We start from the raw sequence: 10,000 nt of genomic DNA, 5'->3' as shown, positions 1-10,000 counted from the left end.
TAGGTCCTCCTATAGGGCCCCTTTAAAGGTCGTGGAGGGAGTCGTTCCAACAGGTCGTTGTCGGGATTCTTCTAGGAATTTGGTCTCCTTGTGGGAAGCGGAATCTGATTCCATGTTTGCTGGTATCTTTTATTCTCGATTTCGTTATTCCTTATGACTTTGTCTTATAAAATGATGCGGGTCGTCTCATATGTGAATAATCTAACAGAATCACTGAAGGTTAAATAGTCGTTTAATGTGATGTAACACTCATATTCAGTGGATGGAAATCTGTAAGATTATTAGGCGAAAATGATTACTATTAAGATGTCTAGTTTCTGTAATAGTAAACGTTTGAATTGTATCTAGGGTAACCCGACATTTGTGAAGGAAAAGCTTTCTCTTTAGTCAACAAAACGGTCTCATTAACTACTTAACCTACATCAGAGACGGCATAGAAGTAACATTAGGTATCCCGTGTCATATCCCTAGATAATTATTAGATAATAAGAGAATTTAGAAATTCAAATATTATCTGTATATTCAGTGCTGATGGTAAAAAACTTAACGACACCGTATCATATAATTCTTTGAAGATTATTATACTCCCGCCATTATTTAACCTTAAACAAACTCTCCCTCTTTCATTCACAGAACAAATAGTTCCTCGTTGGACGAGTGGTTTACGTGCTCGCCTACCGAATCGGTAGTCCCGAGTTCGATTGGTTTGGATCCCTGGTTCGGATGCCGCAATAAGCTGTAGGTCCCGTTGCTAGGCAACCAATTGGTTCCTAGTCATGTAAAAATCTCTAATCCTTCGGGCCAGCCCTAGGAGAGCTAGCTGTAAATCACCTTAAATTAAGATATACTTAACTTCTTTTTTTTTTTTTTAACAAATATCAAGGTAAACGTGATTACAAAATAAATATGTGAATAACGCGTCTGGTTTGGCCTTTAGTGATAGTTTTTCGTAGCGAAGGCGTGGGAAAGGAATTTCTGATCATTTTTTCTCTCTACGTCTATGAGTTGCCTTACTCGTCGCTTAAAGAAACCAGAAAGGGAGGATTTCATGAGACCTTGACGCTCTGATACGTAAATGTCAGTTCCAAGAGGCGTTCTGTCATTCTGGTGAAGGTCCTATAAATATGAGAGCCGCATATCTCTCTCTCTCTCTCTCTCTCTCTCTCTCTCTCTCTTCTCTCACCTGCTTCCATCACCTGACTTCTCCTCACTTCCACTCTCTTTCCCCTCACTTCCTTTCATACTCGTCCATTTCTCTCTTCTCATTTCCAAGTCTCCAGAAAGGGATTATGTCCGCCGACTCTCCGAGCTGGGAATTCATCGCTTGAGAATTATTATATGTCCGCCTGAATGGCACCTGACAGAATGATATAGCGCTTCTCCCGTTTCATTGATTCCCCTCCCTCGAGCAAAGGTTGGTCGTCTCTGTGATCTACTTTAGGAACAGTTTTCATTGGGATCTTTTGATTTCATTGAGGGGTTTTCGCCTGCGGTTGTTTTCCAGGTGACGATGGATCGGTGTTTCAATTAGCAGGCGTTTCGTGTATATATTGCTGGAATAGAAACTATGGAATTTAGGCCCACGCCAAGACCTGGGTGGGACGTCTAAAATGAAGTCGTTCAGCGCTGAAACCGAAATGGGTACCGTAAACGGATCAAGAAATGCTCACTTTGCAGCGCCAGGAGGAAGTGAGGAATGATGAGATGTAAGACCCAAATACTTTCGTCCGGACGCGAAAGCAGCACAAATACCAGGTCGAATGGAATATACATATATATATATTCCGAACGACAAAACGACCCTGTTCGCAGGGAGAGGAAAGTCTGGAGCGCAGGGATCATGTTGGGACGTAACAAATGAGACAACGGCCCGGCCTGTCGTTATATCCCCGGTGACATTTGCCTTTGCAGCGCGACAGAAGTCCTCGTTTTGGGAATTTCTCCCTCAGAGTGTTAAGATAAATAGACGGTCCGGGCAGCAGGACTGCGGAGAGAGAGAGAGAGAGAGAGAGAGAGAGAGAGAGAGAGAGAGAGAGAGAGAGAACCTCCAGCCTTGCCTCGAGCTGTCTAAAGCGTTTGCGCTATTACAGTCACAGTAGTTGTCTATGTAACGAATGATGTTACTCCGCTACAAATGAATTCCTCTTTGTTTACAAGTAAAAAAAATATCGCCTGTAGGGAATGCTCTGTTTTCCTATTTCTTGACTATTTTATAACACATTTTGTAAATACAGTTGTATATGAAATAGAATATAATACATGAAATGCATAACTGTTACGTAATTCATTGAAACCTTCACTAATTATAAACTTTTTTGACACTCCCCAAACATTTTTATACAAGTACATAATACTTTTTGGCTGATTTCAATATTTCTGCGAATTGTCAATTTAATGAGGTCATTTATAATAAGGGTAATGAACTGATCAAGTTACTAAAAATGACCACAAAATTCCAGGCTGATGTAGTTTCTGAAAACACGTTATCATCTCCCCCCCCCCCCCCGGTCCCGCCAAGCCTGCCCTTCCACAAGAAAAAAGAAAAAAAAATCAAACAGTTCTAACCTATCGGGAACGCGACCAAAAGTTTCGATTTTCGTCTGGGAGCGTAATAGCAAGTAGTTAGGATTGTACAGTAAACACTGACAACCCGAGTGGAGGAGGAGGGAGGAGGAGGAGGTCGTCGAGTGGGGGGCGGCCTTTCTTTCTTCAGCTCGGGCGGTTAATGCTCTGTCACAGTTTCACAAACTTATTTGATGGTTCTGCTCTCGTCTTACGCACTTGATCCCCGAAGTTTAGATGGATTTTTTTCTCTCCATCTCCTGTATTTTTGGAGCGTCGAGGGAAAAGAGGAAGGGTGGTTTGAAGAAGGGAGAAGGGGGAGAGAGAGAGGGGGGGTTGGGTTGGGAGGTGCTGGGGGGAGGGGATGAGGTACGTATTCAAGTGAAAAGTTGGAGAAAAAGAGGGATTGTGTGAACGTGTTTGTTGACAAAGGGAGGAGCAACGTATGTCGATGTATAATAAAGTTCACGCTTATTTAATATCCGGGGTTGGTTTATTTACAAATTTCATTCTCTGGCTTTCGTTACAAAATACTTTAGCTTCTCTATCTTTCTATCTTTGTATACACACACACACACACACACACACACACACACACACACACACACATATATATATATATATATATATATATATATATATATATAATATATATATATATATATATATATATATATATACAGACCACGTATAATCATTAATATCATTTCAACCAAACCGATAAATATTTTTCCCTATATTTCCATATTTTGTTAACAATTTTGTCCCCACTAACAAATTTCAGTTAGATGCAGAAGGTGGAAAAAAATTGAATTACAATATGAATTTTCAAAAGGAACTCTCTGAGGGAATCTATTTTTGAGTGAGTATTAAAATCGTTACATATTTACTTTTAAACTATATAACTCTGTGCACGCCTATAAATCTGCATCTTTCCCAGAGGTATCAGCAGAACATCAGTATCCCACGTTGCATGCAAACGACAGCATCGTAGTAATTCGTCATCTCGGGTCCCATCTTGGGAGTTTTACCGCCTCTCCTTCAAGTTTACGATCACCTCCAATTTAACGACGGAATTGGCGCGAATAGACGGACTGTTTTATTCACGGCTACGATGCCAAACACGGTGCCTCACCTGACCTGAACTCCTTAGAGAAACCTGTTACACTCATAATGCGGTGGACTCGGTTGTAAAAGTTTAATTTTAACCTTAAATATATCACTTTAAAGCTATTGATCAGTTTTTATACGCGTAAATAAGCAAAACGTGTCTGGTTTCACTTTAGACTGTATGCCAACAGCTTCCGAGAGAGGTTTTAATGAGATGGACTCGGTTGAAAAGTTTAATCTTAACCTTAGATATATCACTTTAAAGCTTTTGATCAGATTTATATGCATAAATAAGCAAAATGCATCTGTTTTCACTTTAGACTGTATGCCAACAGCTTCCGAGAGAGGTTTTAATGGGATGGACTCCGTTAAAAGTTGAACCTCCCTCTCTCATAGTCGTTAGTGTCGCGGCATGCCGCTCAGATATCACGGATTCGCGTCTCCCCCTGGTGATGAAAAATCACTGGTTCAGTATCATGATCAGTTACTGATGCAGTGTAGGGGGGTCTTTAGCTGTGGGAGGTTAAAACCAACATTCTTCGGAAGCTCCAGTTTCAAGTCTGTGTTCCCTTTGGTGTGGTCATTGATAAATAATGATAAACAACATTTTCAAACCTCCTCCTTACCCCATCCCCTCCATAGCCTCCCTCCCGCCTCAGCAAGTCAAACTGACCGTGCTCACCCGGTTGGCATCTCAATAAAGCGTCTTGGGCTAACCAGCTGTCGCTCAGGGCAGATGGTACAAAAAAAGGAATATTCCGGAAACAGGAATATTCCGGAAACGGGAACCGCATGTCTTCTCCATCTGTTTCGCGCAGATAGCTGGCATTTCCCAGCCTTACTCAGCACGTTTCCTCTGTCTCTCTTACCCAAAAGCATTGGTATTTTTGATAGCGGAAGATTTTTTTTAGCTGGTTTGATCTTTTTTATAGTTTATGTTTTACTAGTTATTGTTTTTCACGTCATAAGCTTCTTCGATGATCTTTTTTCTATCATGTCCCCTTTTCGCCTATTATGTCCTATCATCTTTATATAATTGACATATTTTACTTGTATAGACAAGCCTTTTCCAGTTTAGCAATGAATAAAATCGCCCACAATCTTCTTTCCCACGAGAACGTGAAAAATAGCGTACGGGATGGATTACTTGAATCGAGTTTGTAAATAAATAAGATTTATAATACAAACATTTTCGTCTCATCTTTGAAGTATTTGGTTTAGTGGCGCTGTGTGCTTTATATAGTTTCTTATTGCAGCTGTATCACTTTGTTATATACACAACACACAAGACATGAATATATATATATATATATATATATAGATATATATATATATATAGTATTATATATATATATATATATATATATATATATATATATATATTATATATATATATATATATATATATATACACACTTGATACCAAAGCCAATTATTGAAACTATTTCTGATTTAATTAAATGACAACATATTACTAATAAGTACCTTTCTTATGAAGCATTGGCAATATGCAAACCGAAATCTAAGGCTATGAGTATATATGTAAAAAAAAAAAAAAAAAAACAGCCATTAGAGAACAAAGTCTGTCGTGCCTGTACCTTCATGTCATGTTAACTTTATAGCCCGGAACCGAGCGCTTTCATGATTAATTCATGGCTGGCGTGCAGATCAATCAGGTTTGCAGCCTGCGTGTGCAAATAGCGGAGACCTTAGTCTGCATTATCGCATGCACTGATTCCTTAAGAATCGTTCTCATTCCAAGTTAATGATGGAAGGGAAACGCTCGAATTCCCAATTAAACTTTCAAATGGAGATAGTTAGGAGATGGATGTAGTATCGAGGTTGACACGTATCGTGAATGATTAACGTTAGAAATTCTGAAACTATGTTAAAATCTGCTCTAGGGCCGATAATCATAAAGATTAAACTTTCAAATATATTTAATTTATTTTCGTTGTATGCAAAATATGATAGGTTACGTGGAAACGCGATTCATATGTACGTGATAAATATTCAGTCAGAGAGAGAGAGAGAGAGAGAGAGAGAGAGAGAGAGAGAGAGAGAGAGAGAGAGAGAGAGGTGCGTAGGAACTTTTATGGAAATTCTTGTGGGTAGAATCAACCCTTTGTGGGTAAAGGATTACCCCGTCAAATCCCTTCCTTTCTCTCTCTCTCTCTCTCTCTCTCTCTCTCTCTCTCTCCCTCTCTCTCTCCCCCCACCTCAGCAGCCAGCCACACGGCACTAGACTAACAAATAGGTACGTTATTTCTTCACGGCCTTAGGTCAACAGAGACATATTTGGTTTTTAGGCGTACTGTCACACATGTCCCTCCTCCTCCTCCTCCTCCTCCTCCTCCTCCTCCTCCTCCTCCTCCTCCTCCTCGCTTGGTACCAGAAAATGGTCGTCCAGTAGTGACCTTAAATCTGTAACACTGAACTATGTGTTTTGAACTTTGAGAGAGAGAGAGGAGAGAGAGGCAGAGAGATAGAGAGAGAGAGAGAGGATGAGAGAGAGAAGAGGGGCAGATGGAGACGCTAAAAGGATATTAGACAATACAGAAAAAAAACTAAATTTTTTCTTTTTTATTTTACTTTTTTCTTTCTTCTGAAAGAAAAGTGGTATCTATAATATAACTTTTTTTTAACCTAATTTTCCGTAGATCGTAGATCAATTCTATATAAGGAACCGTCTGATTTAATTATATTTTGATGAATGTCAGGTATTGGATTAGCGGCACAGCTGGGCTTCTGGGTAACTAGATTATCATCGATAGGTTACCTGCAGGATGTTTCACGCTGGTAAAAGATGCCATGTTCTTATGTCTGAAATAGAACTAGATTTTATACACACACACTCGCACTTAAACGATTAAAACTTGGTATACCGTTAGAATATAGTTTTAAGACTGAGATTTACGAGGACTGGGATTAAATTTAGTTTTACCTGTAGAGCAGCAATAACACGCAAGAAAATAATCTCATTTATCCTTGCCTTTATGATTGCCGTTCATAACCCACAGTGATTACGTAATCTCTATTCATTCACAAGAAACGTGCGTCTCTGTCCAATCTTCCTCTCTTATTCTTCTCTCCTCGTCCGCTAATTCCCCGAAGTTGGGAATTAATTGATAAAAGAAGGAATACTTAACGAGGATTCAGACTGCCTTTTTGCATCATGGCACGGATTAAATTACTGCTGTTTAATGCGGTAATTTGCTGCCTTCCGCGAGCAGCGCGGATAACACAGGTCCGAGAAGCAGAGTAAGCGTGGGTGGGAATTTTATGTACATTCCCAAGAATTTGCATAATTTTGTCGCATTCTAAGGAAATCTAGAAACTATAACAATTTAGTCCCTGTAGATGCATATTTTGTCTTCTGATGGAAATTACGAAATTATCTGAAGCTTATTTCGTCATTTTCAACAGTCTTAGCATAAAAAACAATTATAATTCTGAATTCATATTACCATTTCATGCATTGTACTGAAGAGGACTCGTTCATTATTATTATTATTATTATTATTATTATTATTATTATTATTATTATTATTTTTTTTTTTTTTTTTTTTTTTTTTTTTTTTTTTTTTTTTTTTTTTTTTTTTTTTTTTTTTTTTGTGTGTGCTCTATCAGAGTCCTCCAATTCGACTGGGTGTATTTATAGTGTGGGGTTCCGGGTTGCATCCTGCCTCCTTAGGAGTCCATCACTTTTCTTACTATGTGCGCCGTTTCTAGGGTCACACTCTTCTGCATGAGTCCTAGAGCTACTTCAGCCTCTAGGTTTTCTAGATTTCTTTTCAGGGATCTTGGGATCGTGCCTAGTGCTCCTATGATTATGGGTACGATTTCCACTGGCATATCCCATATCCTTCTTATTTCAATTTTCAGATCTTGATACTTATCCATTTTTTCCCTCTCTTTCTCTTCAACTCTGGTGTCCCATGGTATTGCGACATCAATGAGTGATACTTCTCCTTGACTTTGTCAATCAACGTCACGTCTGGTCTATTTGCACGTTATCACCCTATCCGTCCTGATACCATAGTCCCAGAGGATCTTTGCGTGATCGTTTTCTATCACTCCCTCAGGTTGGTGCTCGTACCACTTATTACTGCAAGGTAGCTTATGTTTCTTGCACTGGCTCCAGTGGAGGGCTTTTGCCACTGAATCATGCCTCTTTTTGTACTGGTTCTGTGCAAGTGCCGGGCATTCCCTTGCTATGTGGTTTATGGTTTCATTTTTCGTATTGCACTTCCTACATATGGGAGAGATGTTATTTCCGTCTATCGTTCTTTGAACATATCTGGTTCTTAGGGTCTGATCTTGTGCCGCTGTTATCATTCATTCAGTTTCCTTCTTTAGCTCTCCCCTCTGTAGCCATTGCCATGTGTCATCGCTGGCTAGTTCTTTAGTCTGTCTCATGTATTGCCGTGCATTGTTTTTGTTGTGCCAGTTCTCTGTTCTGTCTGTCATTCTTCTGTCTCGTATATTTCTGGGTCTTCGTCTACTTTTATTAGTCCTTCTTCCCATGCACTCTTTAGCCACTCGTCTTCACTGGTTTTCAGATATTGCCCCAGTGCTCTGTTCTCGGTGTTGACGCAGTCCTCTATACTTAGTAGTCCTCTCCCTCCGTCCTTTCGTGTTATGTATAGTCTGTTCGTATTTGCTCTTGGGTGTAGTGCTTTGTGTATTGGCATATGTTTCCTGGTTTTCTGATCTATGCTGCGGAGTTCTGCCTTCGTCCATTCCACTATTCCTGCGCTGTATCTTGATTACTGGCACTGCCCATGTGTTTTATGGCTTTTATCATATTTCCGGCGTTGAGTTTTGACTTGAGTATCGCCTTGAGTCTCTGCATATATTCTTTCCTGATCGTGTCCTTCATCTCTTGGTGTTTTATATCCCCTCCTTCCATTATTCCAGGTATTTGTATCCTGTCTCATCTGTGTTTTGATGTTGCACCCATCTGGTAGCTTTATCCCTTCAGTTCTCGTACTTTGCCTTTTTGTATGTTGACTAAGGCGCATTTTTCTATTCCAAACTCCATCCTGATGTCCCCAGATACAATCCTTACACTCTGGATTAGGGTATCTATTTCCTTGATGCTCTTACCATACAGCTTGATGTCGTCCATGAACATCAGATGGTTGATTCTGTTGCCTCTTTTCTTGAGTTGGTACCCGGCATCCATCTTCTGTAGTACTTTTGTCATGGGAATTATGGCTACTACGAAGAGTAGTGGGGACAGTGAGTAGCCCTGGAAGATCCCTCTCCTGATATTAACCTCTTCTAGTCTTATTCCAGAGCTTGTAAGTATTGTATTCCAGTTGCGCATTGTATTTTTGAGGAAGCTGATGGTGTTTTCCTCTGCCCCATATATTTTCAGGCATTCTATTAGCCATGTGTGTGGCATCATGTCGAAGGCTTTCTTATAGTCCTATCCATGCCATTATTATTATTATTATTATTATTATTATTATTATTATTATTATTATTATTATTATTATTATTATTGAATGTTACTGCTGCTTCAGCAGCATTAATCTTGTAGAGGTTTTTCTTTATCTTTCTTATAGCGGTTTTTTTCGTTGCTGTTTAGGTAGGAGAGTCGTTCTCAGATATTACTCATGATACGAGAATGGTAAATGAAATCTGGGTCGTATCCACCGTAGGTTTTATCTGTATCTCTTCATAATTAGTACGTATAAAAAAAATTGCTTATCTTAGGTAATTCTAGTTGTAATTGTTATCGCGATATTTCATCTGGTTCTCCGGACATATTATTATTATTATTATTCGTTGTTGTTTTTGTTGTTCTTTACATTACAATTTTACAGGCCTTGAAAATGAGACAAAATAAAAATGCTCTATATTATTGTCGCTCCTTTGTTTATTTTTTAATTCGACTGTGGTTCCGTTCAAACAAGTCCTTATTATTATTATTATTATTATTATTATTATTATATTATTATTATTATTATTATTATTATCAAAGCATAAAAAAGAAAAAAACGACCCTAATTCTGAAGCCTTATTAGAATTTCATACATTTAACTGAAGATTACCCATTATTATTATTTTTATTATTATTATTATTATTATTATATTATTATTATTATTATTATTATTATTATTATTATTATTATTATTATTGCATCAACTGCATTCAACTTGTAAATAGTCTTCTCTATTTTTTTCCTAATAATAGCTTTCTCTCTGCTACTACAACTGGCGAGTATTGCGCCGATATTACTCATCAGGAGGAGTCAATTTCGGGGATATTGCTTAAAATTTATTTATTTGTCACAGTAAAAGAACAAATAGATTAAAA

Source organism: Macrobrachium nipponense, chromosome 42, assembly GCF_015104395.2.
Source record: "Macrobrachium nipponense isolate FS-2020 chromosome 42, ASM1510439v2, whole genome shotgun sequence".
In the NCBI taxonomy this organism is placed as follows: domain Eukaryota; kingdom Metazoa; phylum Arthropoda; class Malacostraca; order Decapoda; family Palaemonidae; genus Macrobrachium; species Macrobrachium nipponense.
The sequence above is the reverse complement of the archived record's forward strand: the minus strand, read 5'-3'. Positions refer to the sequence as shown.